The following is a 10693-nucleotide window of genomic DNA, read 5'->3' as shown; positions in this document are numbered from 1 at the left end:
GTCCCCGCGAGGGCCGAGCGGCGCGCAGGAAGCGGTGCGGACCCCGGGTGGGAGGGGAGGGCGGAGGCGGCCGTAAACGGGCGCGGCCTGGGCCTGCACTCCCGGGGCTGCTCCTCCCCGGGCCCCCCTGTCCGGGCGGGGGGGCTTCGCGGTGTCCGTTTCCCCGGCGCTCCTGGAAGTCCAGCCCGAGACAGTCTTCTTTCTCCCGGTGTCCGCGAAGGGAGAACTGAGCGTGCAGGTGTCTTTAAAAAAAAAAAAAAGTGCTGCAACCATAACAAAACCCAGAATGTGGCTCTGGGTCCGGGCTGGGGCGCTGAGGGTTGTGTCCGCGCAGACGTCTCCAGGCATCCGTTCTCTGTAAACATGAGCGCGGCTCGCGTCCCTGCCGAGAGTGAACTGAAAACAAGGGCGCTTCTGGAGCAGTGCTGATAGAACTCTGGACATCCCAGAATAGTCCATGAAACTGGAAACAAAGCCACTTACTGGCAACGCGGAGACGGATTGTAATGTTTGAATGGAACTTTTCTTCCAACGACCCGTTTTGAATTATTGTGCGCCGCAAGAAACATTAACCAGCCTAAAAAATACACTTCAGGAGCGAGAGGTGGTTCATCTCCAGCCGAAGAATTTACTGTGCCCTGTTCTAGTTTTGCTTTTCACTAATTTGTCCTGAAGTTATTCAAGACCAACCTTTTCCTGTGAGTTTGAGACATGATTTCTAAACCATATTTTGTAAGATTTCAAAACTTTTACCAATAGCTAAAAACAACTGTGGTTTTGTTTTGAAAATTGCCTTCCACTGTTTAATATTCAGTTGCAGCGTCATGGCAGGGGCTTTAGTTCCAATTCTTAAAACAAGGATTGACCGTTCAGAGAAGGTAACAGTTAACATCCTCCATCCATTTTAAGGGTGAATTTCTCATGTTTTTGTTTTTCTGTTTTTCTTCCGGTACTAGGAGTCGAACTGATGACCTTGCGCTTGCCAGGCAGGCGCTGTGCCGCTGAGCTAAATCCCCAGTCCCTTAAGGGTGAATTTCTAATTAGAATTGATCTGTGTCTGTCATAATTCAAAGCATTGTCAGGTGATAAAATTTAATGTACAGCACTAGTCTAGTTTCCACTTCTTCCACACGAATAGACTAGTAATTGAATAAACGTGGAGAATTTGAAGTGTGATGGATAAATAGTAGCACTTTACGCAAAACAGTGTTGTGGATATTTTGATAAGTATTGCTACTTTATGTCTAACTGTTGTGGATATTTTGATCTTTTGAATGGTGAGAACTTTCACGTGGAAATTGATGTTACTTATTTTATGTCAAAATTGTTTAAAGATGTAATTACTCAGTTGTTACATCTTTACTATCACTGCTTAGTCTCATTTCAATTCAGATTTTCTCAAGAATAATTTAAACATTTCCTAAGAAGCTTTGGAGCCAGTAGGTAAGAATTATACTTCCATTTTGTTGTTGACATTAAAAGTCAAAACAAAAAAGTTAATATGTGTTTAATCCATTTGGAAAGGATTACTTTGTGCATAAAAGAAATGATAGTGTTTCAGAGCATATTTGTTGAGTGAATAGAGACATCTCATTTAATCCTCTTCATTATGCTGCAGTATTGATAATATTGCCTTTACACATATGAAGAAACTGAGGCTAGGAGAAGCTGAGAAACTACCATAGAAAAAGGTTTTGCAATTAGTAAGTAAAAGAGCTTACTCATACTCAGGGCTTGTGGTACAAATTCTATGCTTTACTACTGCCACCATATATGTCACTGTTAAACTTTGGAACGTCTTTTGTGTTAACAAATTTTGTTTTAAGCTGTTAACTATATTTTGTAATACTGCAGTTGATATTAGCTCTAATTTTCTATTATTTGTGCCCTGCCAAATATTCACTTATGTGACCAAGCACGTATTCACGTGAATCAGAAAAGGAACGCTTATTTTTGTTTTTAGCAGAACTGAGCACCATGAAATAAATTCATACCATTTAAATAGGATAGATTTGTGGCATCATTACAGTCTTATGGCTTCAACTTGTTATGTAAATTAACTTGTTATTCTCCTATTATTTTGATATGAAATTTTGTTTTACCTTTTTTCCATAAAATAAAAAAATTTAAAAATAATTCGTTATGTAAATAATTACTAAATCGTACTTTTGAAGTATTTGATGGAAATTTAAAAATAACTGAGAACTTTCAATGGTGTTAAAGTTGAGTCAGATAATGTTTGAAGTTTGTTTATAATTTTTTCTTTAAGTCATAGATCATTTAGAATTCTGCAGTATTTTTCATGTCAGATACTAAAGTTTGACTTGAAGTTTTATGGGGTCCCATCAGTTTTACTCTTGCACGTCTCTTGAAAGTGGGCAGCATCCAACAGAATGAAGAGTAAACTGATAAAATGATCCCTGTTTGGTGAACACCTCAGATCACATGTTCCCTGGCAGGGACTCTAACCTGGTTTAGGTTTGGCCCTGTCAGTGCTTAGGGTTAGGCATTCTTCAGGATTGGATTCACTAAACTGGCCTGTACCAGTCATGGCAAACCACTTAGAGCTTTCAGTGACACAAACAGCCTGTTGGCACACGTGCCATATGTATGCCACTGCTAGCCTATACCAAAACAGCCACAGATTTCAAAATCAGCCTGTTTCTTAGCAGCCACAAAAGATCTCCTCTTCTAATGTTTAATCCTGAAGTCTAGGGTGGATTTGGGCTAGCCTCAGAGGTTATAAGAAAAATTTTGTCAGGCATTTATACAATAAGTTTTTTAAATTCTAAATTTCTTAGGGTAGTCCTTACCTTTTCATTGTGAGATGTCCCAATCAGCAGTGATGTTGTCTTGCATACCCAAGATAATTAGACCACATTCATTTCTGCTATTGGTCATACTTGTACTTGTTTTCTTCTAATGTAATATTGTTTGCTTTTGTATAATAGATGAGATACTTCATGTTTTCCTGGTGGATTGAAGTTTGGGGGAAAAAATTTCCCCCAAATTTTAATTCACTTTACATTCAGTTTGGAACTGTGTTAAATCACTTTCAGTCACAGGAGTAGATGTTTTAAGGCTCTTTTATATTTTTCTTTGAGATTATTTACACATGTATGTCAGCCGTGTTCTTTTGATGCTTATCAAGCAATGTTTTCAGTTGACATCTTTATACCTCTCACTGATTATAGTTGTGCATATATGATAATAATTTAATTTATAATGCATTTGGTTTAAAAATCTCTCAGACCTAAATAGCATTTGAATCTGGTAGCAATGTGGGATTTGTTTGTTTTGGTGGTGGGGTGGCTGGTGCTGGAGGTTAAATCCAGGGCTTTACACACACTTGGGAAATGATCTTCCACTGAGCTATGGGGTGGCATTGTTTTTTCTGAAGAGCTTGCTTTTGTCAGGGAGGTGGCAGGGATGGGGGGGGGTGTTCTGGGATAACCCAGGGCCCCATGGAGCTATATCCTCAGGCCATTTTGGGTTTTTTTTTTTAGACAAGGCCTTGCTGAATTACTAGATTTGTGATCCTCCTGCCTCTGCCTCCCAGATCTGGGATTACAGATATGAATCTCCAGGCCCAGTAATGTAAAAAAATTTTGTGGTGAAATTCACATAAATTAACCATGCTGAAGTGAACAGTTCAGTAGCACTTAGTACATTCATAATGTTGTATAACCATGGCGTCTATCTAATTTGAAAAAATTCCCCTCTAAATTCCTGGCACCCAGTCTGTTTTTTAACCTCTGGGTTTAAATAAAGTTATTCTGAGATAAGATTGAGGAAGAACATGTTGTACAATTGCATCTACAGATAAACCTTTGTTTGGGATGTGATTAAGAATAAAAAAACCACCTCTTTGCACCCCCTATCTAAGTACAGAAAGCATGCTGCCAGGGGCTCTTTGTTGAGAAGATGAGAGTTGCAGCAGTGTTTGGTTTTAGTTTTGGGGGTTTTGTTTTTTGAGAGAGGGTCTTGCTATGTAGTTCAGGCTAGCTTTTAATTTGGTATATAGCCCAGGCTGGCCTCAAACTTGCAGCCATTCTCCTGCGCCTCCCAAGTTCTAGGATTATAGTGCTGGTTTTAGTTTATTCAGAATTTATTTAAATTCTTTGACTGATTTGTGTTTTTTAAATTGAATTGTGAGAATTAGCTAAAATTTAATTGTACACAGATATGAGCAACTAACAGATTCTTAAGTAGAAATTTAGTTGTTCTTTATGTACAGAAGAAAAGAAATACAAGTCAAACCATTGTTTTTTATTTGTATTTCAGAGACAAAGTCTTGCTATGTGGTCCAGGCTGGACTCACTGTGTAGCCTAGGCTGGCCTTAGACTTCCAGCAATCCTCCTCCCTCAGCCTCCCCAGTACTGGGATTACAGGTGTACACCACCATGCCTGGTGAAAGGAAATATAAACAAAGAATTTACTTGAGGTCACACTGGGAAATGATTTCTAGAATTACATTGAAACTCTTTGGGGCTGGAGATTTAGCTCAGTGGCATAGTGCTGTGAGTTCGATTCCCTGTACCGGAAAAAAAACAAACAAACATACATTGAAACTCTTTGATACCTATGACTGCAACTTTATGACTTACTCAATTAATCTTTGAAAATATTTAGAGTTTTTAATCCTTGTTGAAGGGGGTACTTTTTAATCCTGTTAAATAAATCTTTGAGGATTTATTTAAAATCACTTTGTTGTCTGGCCTGATCTCAAACTCTTGAGCTCATGTAGCTGGGACTGTAGTCTTACACCACCACACCTGGCTTTTTGAATGAATCTTAGAAACCTTGATGTTGGCCCTTTGCTTGACTTTCTGGCAAAACAGAGATTGTTGAAGATCCTTTTTCTGACTGGATTCTTTCACTTAGCAGTATGCATTTAAGGATTCTTTTTCATGGCTTTACAACTTGTTTCATCTTACCACTGAATAATACTCCATTGTTGGATACATTTAAATTTTAACTAAATAAAATTGAAAATTTTGTTCCTCAGTCATACCAGCACATTCCAAAGACTTAGCAGCCACACATGGCTAGTGGTTGCCACATTGGGCAGCACATGTTCAGGTTTCATTTTTCTATTTATATTCATTGTCACAGAGAGTGTACTTATTTACATGGTCTTAATTTGTCCTTATGTCTACATTTTCAGTGCTCTAATCTGTTTTATTGCTTCTGCTGTCTGCTGATTTATACAGCATAATTTAAAATACATCACTACCCAAAGAACTGAGTGTCAGGCCTTAATAGTATGGTTTTCTTTTATACTATCATCTTTTACTGTACTCTCTGTCCCTGAAATTTAAAGTAATTTTACTTTTTATTTTTTCTTTTTTTCTCTCTAAACATTTTGAATATTTAGAATATACAAATCTCAGAGCCAGTCAGTGGTAGAGTTGGAAATAGAACCTAGATCTTCTTATTCTAGTTCTTTCATAGGATTACCACTAGTTGGATTTGCTTTTTTAAAGTTAGAATCATATTTGAAGAGGCTATCAGTGACCATTTGATTATATATTATGTAATTAAAAGTATCCTTATAATTTATACAAGCTGTCATTACAGATTTAGTAAGTTTATTATTCATTTATTTAGACAATTAGAATTTCAAATAAGAGCTGGGCATAGTCATGCATATGTGTAATCTCAGCACTCTGGGAGGCTGATGGAGAAGAATTACAAGTTTGAGCCCAACCTGAGCAATTTAGTGACTTAGCTAGACCCTGTTTCACAGTAAAAAATAAAAAAAGTGCTGGGTATGTAGCTGAGTGCTAAGGTCCTGGGTTTAGTCCCTGGTGGGGGTAGGGTAGGGGTCGGGGGAGAGAATCTCAAATGAGGAAATTTATCTTACATCTGTTTTCTCTCTACAAAGAGAAACTCAGTTGTGACAGAAAAAGGGTTTTCCCTCCAAGTGTTATCTAAAGAGGGGCTGGGGATTTAGCTCAGCGGCAAAAGCGCCTGCCTGGCAAGCGCAAGGTCGTGAGTTCGGTTCCTGGTACCGGAGAAAAACCAAAAACAAAACAAAACAAAACAAAACAAGTGTTATCTAAAGATAAAAAATTTTTAGTGCTAATATGATTTGGCTGGTAACGGTAAATAGTATTTAACCAAACATACTGAGTATCCACAATTCTTTATTAACACCAAATTGCATTTAAATTCTGTTCAAACTAAACCAGGGGTGGTGGCACATGCTTGTAATCCCAGCATCAGGAGGCTGAGGCAGGAGGATTGCTGTGATTTTTGAGGCCAGTGAGGCTGGAATAGTTAGTGAGTTCAAGGCCAGCCTGAGACCATGCGTGCCTCAAAGAAAAGAAAAAGAAACTGTTCAGACTACACTCTGATCTGTAAGTCCAAATTGATTACACTGTAGGAACTTGCATTTTCCTAAACCGATAATGTTAAAAGTGTCCACTTTTTTTTTTTTTTTAGGTGAGCTCTATTTTTATATTTAATTTTTGGCTAAAACTAGCTACACAATTGTATGGTCCTGATTTGACCTTTTCTGAATATTGGGTATACTTGCTTAAAAGTCCTTTTTTTATCCACACCTTCTGCTAAAGCGTTGTTTTTGTTTTGTTTGGTACTGGGGATTTAACTCAGGCCCTTCAGAGTGAGCTACATCTTGGCACTTTCTTCCTATTTTTTATTTTGAGTTAGGGTTTGGCCATCTCACCTAGAGTGAACCCTTAACTTGCAGCACTCCTGCTTCAGCCTCCCAAGGTGCTGGATTACAGGTACATGCCACCACACCCAGCAGACACCTGGATTTTAATCTTCATTTTTAAATGCTTGCCTTATAATTACTGCTTTTGAAGCCCATATTTTATATGTCAGTTTTTATATAATTACCTGTTGATAGCAGGTTTTCAACTCTTCTGATTAAAACTGTCACTGTGCTTGAATCTAGCCTCTTGTTAAGTTTACTAAAAACTTTTAAAAAGTGTACATAGGGTGGGCATGGCAGTGTATGCCTGTAATCCCAGCACTTGGAAGGCTGATTCAGGAGGATCATCATGAGTTCTAGGCCAACCTGAGTTACATAGTGAGTTTAAAGTTAGCCTGGAATTTATAGTGAGACTGTGTCTCAGCCCGCCTCAAAAAAAAAAGTATGCAAGGCTTTCCCTATTTTTTTTTAAATTTGAGTTCTCTGGCTTGATGCATTATCTGAGTCTGTTTTCTTGCTTGAAAATGTTATTTTCAAACAAGGTGAGGGAGGGATTGGGATTAAGGTATTATAAATAAAATGATCAGGGCCAGGGATGTAGCTCAGTGGCACAAGTGCCTGCCTGGCAAATGCAAGGTCCTGAGTTCGATCCCCGGTACCAAAAAAATAAATAAATAAATAAATAAATAAAATGATCACAAAATGCTCTCCCACGGCTGGGGATATAGCTCAGTGGCACAGGCGCCTGCCTAGCACGGACAGGGTCATGAGTTTGATCCCCAGTACCAAAAAAAAAAAAAGAAAAGGCTCTCCCTGAGGGAACTCACATGTAGAGACATCGGATAAAGGCGCAGAGTTAGGGAAAGAGAGGAGCCAACTGTTCTTTTTTTTTTTTTTTTTTTTTTTTTTTTTAAGAACTGGACTCGCTATTTTTACTAAAGCGTAAAGTGTAACACTAGACTTATCTGCTTACTGTACAACTCATATTAGACTTCATTTCCTCTTTTATTCCCTCTTCCCTGCCACACATACTACACAAACTTGAGTGAATTTAATCTCTTGAAGATTGTCATTACACATTTTGAAGGCAGTGTCTTATACTTCATTCTGACCTAGTAGCAGCAAATCATTAAGTTCTCTAATTAGGGGCTGGGGATTTAGCTCAGTGGCAAAGCACCTGCCTGGCAAGCGCAAGGTCGTGAGTTCGGTTCCTGGTACCGGAGAAAAACCAAAAAAAAGAAAAAAGAAAAAAAAAAAGTTCTGTAATAGTAGCAGCTATTTGGGAATTATCAAAACATCTTCTTTTATAATTTACAGTCCTGTTCCAAACTACTTTATGAAAAAATGGAAGATTAATACCATATAAGTGAGGTTCATTGTAGCTATAACCCATTGTGTTTGGAGTTTGTGTAGTAATTCATTCTTTTAAACTCTTCAAAATGAAATTTTGCCTGAAAAAATAACCTATAAATAATCTAAAGTAGAGAATCAGTCAGTTCTTTCCTTTTTTTTCTTTGAGACAGTGTCACAAAGTGTTCTGAACTAGCCTCTACCTTGAAATCCCCTGCCTCAGTCTTCGAAAGTCCGGGAATTGGAGGCATGTACCAACAAGCCAGCTTTATCTTCTTGTGGCCTTATTTTTCAAGCACTTGCAATTGAAAGTCACTCAGACATTATTTTCTGGAAATTCTGTAAGGGAGAGTCCATAAAAATAAACAGTAATGAAAATATCCTTAAGCCCTGGCCCAAAGTTTATGGTTTAATAATACCGTTATTTTATTATTATCAAGTACATTAGATTTTTGTCTTTAATGAGAAAAAAGCTGTTGGTTAAAGTATACATTCATGTATTACCCAGCCATAGCAAAAAATGTATCTTGCATTTGCAGCTCACTTGTTTTTGTCTGTTTTGGAGTTCTTTTTTTTTTTTTGAGGACAGGTCTCACCATGTACTTCAGGCTTTCCTTAAACTCACTACGTAAGCCAGGCTGGCCTCGAATTTACAGTGGTCCTCCTGCCTCGGCCTCCTTAGTGCTGGGAGTAGAAGTGTGTGCCACCATTCCCAGCTTACTTGTTTTTAATCTACACTATTTTTTCAAAAATTAGTCAAAGCCTATGACAGCTAACAGGCACCACAAGAAGTCTAAGGAAGTACATCACACTTCATATTAAATTTATCACAGAAAGAACCAGAGGTAGTGCACGCCTGTATCTCAGCACTTGGGAGGCTGAGATGGGAGGATCACTGTGAGTACAAGGCCAACCTGGGCTCCATAGTGATTTCAAGGCCAGCCTGAACTACATAATGAGACCCTGTCTCAAAAAAAATTATCACAAAAAATATATATATACAATAATTGAGATTTGTTTTCTGTTTTAGCCACCTTCTCACTCAATGAAGTGTTTTAATAAATTGCTCAAAATAAAAGTTCTTTTGTGATTATCTTCAAAATTTAAGTGCGGGAGTATTTCCCTTTCAAATACTCTCTTCTTGTCAGAGTAGCTGTCTGCCATGTCTCTCCCCCTCCTTCCTCCACCTTCAAATAAATTGTTTTCCTTTATTTAAAAAATAATAAAATAAGTGTAGTGGTTGCTGCAGCATGGTTTTAATTTTTTTTTTTTTTAATAAACAAATAGGCTTAAACACTTGCAGAATTTCTGTATGAAACCAGCCACGGAGGTGGGGATATAGCTGTGGTAAAGCACTTGCCCAGCATGTGCAGGACCCAGGGTTTGATTTCTAGAGACAGCATTAAATAAGTTCCTAGAAGAGACAAATAAACTAGTTGTGGTCTATTTAAACCTAAAACAGGCATTCTTTTAGTTTTTGAACATAACTGACTTACAATTATTTAGAAGTATAATGCAGGTGAATGGATAAAGAAAATGTGTATATATAGTGGAGTATTACCATAAAGAAGAATGAAATTATATCATTTCAGAAAAATGGGGAATGAAATTGTCTGTTACGTGAAATAAGCCAGACTTAGGAAGATAACTCTCCCATGTTTTCCCTAATATGTGGAATCTTAAAAAAAAAAAAAAAAATGGCATGAAAGTTGATGTGAGACTGTAGACAAGAGGAAGGGAATAAGGGGAGGTATAAGAGGATAGTAGAGCCAGATGTGTGGTGGTGCACGCCTGTATTCCCTGTGGAGGCTAACGCAGGAGGATTGCTCCAAGTTTGAGGCCAACCTGGGTTACATAGTGAGTTTAAAGCTAGCCTGAGCAACATAACGAGACCTTGTCTCCAAAAAAGGGTAGTAGGATAGATATTAGCAAAATGTTACATTTTATGAAAATGCCAAAATAAAATCCAATATTTTATAAAATTAATATGCATTGATGAAAATACATATTTTAAAAAGAAGTATAGTAAAATTATAGTTGCTAAAGTTAGAAGGCATTATATTGTAGTAGAAAAGTATAGGTTTTGTGTTGCACAGATTTCAGTTAAAGTTGGGAATACATTGTTACATGAATTACCCATTTTTTAACTTTTTTCATCAGTAGAGATAATAGTATGTATTTCAGAGCATTGTTGGAAAATTAAATAACCTATAACTGAATGATAGTCAAATCTCACCTTCCACAGTTTTGGAGTACGAGGGGAAAATATTTGGTGATTATTTAACAGTCATTTGTAGGTAGATAGGTGAAAGCAAGTATAACTTTGCTGAAGATGTCGGAGGTGATAAGGAAAGTTCAGTCTTTAGATTGTAACCAGCGAAGACTGACAACATCAAGATTGGAACATATGAATCATTATCGCTGTAAAAGTTAATGCTTTGGCACATCACCCTGGAGGACTGTTGCGTGGATGACAACTTCAACCTGTTGAACTTGGAATGTAACAAATTTTAGTTGACTTAAGTTGAGCATAAGTGATAGTATTTTTTGTGTTTTTGTTGATTTTTTTTAGATGTACATGTTCATCGCATTCACTATAGGGAATTTGTAACCTGTACATGACATACCTTGTTTCTTTTTTTCCCATTTCCCTCCCTTCC

At 37.6% G+C, this 10693-nt stretch overlaps 1 protein-coding gene across 2 annotated transcripts in view; it reads left to right on the top strand.

The window, feature by feature from the left end:
• Positions 1 to 6: 6 nt before the first annotated feature.
• Positions 7 to 10693, top strand: part of Rc3h1 (ring finger and CCCH-type domains 1) — a 69902-nt gene continuing 59215 nt past the window's right edge. For both annotated transcript variants that reach the window (XM_005374883.2, XM_005374881.2), the window contains exon 1: positions 7 to 698. The gene's annotated coding sequence lies outside the window, so the exon portion shown is untranslated. The remainder of the gene's footprint in view (positions 699 to 10693) is intronic.

The sequence above is a fragment of the Chinchilla lanigera genome, unplaced genomic scaffold, assembly GCF_000276665.1.
Source record: "Chinchilla lanigera isolate Chin_1 unplaced genomic scaffold, ChiLan1.0 scaffold00005, whole genome shotgun sequence".
Taxonomy (NCBI): Eukaryota; Metazoa; Chordata; class Mammalia; order Rodentia; family Chinchillidae; genus Chinchilla; species Chinchilla lanigera.
The sequence above is the reverse complement of the archived record's forward strand: the minus strand, read 5'-3'. Positions and strand labels throughout refer to the sequence as shown.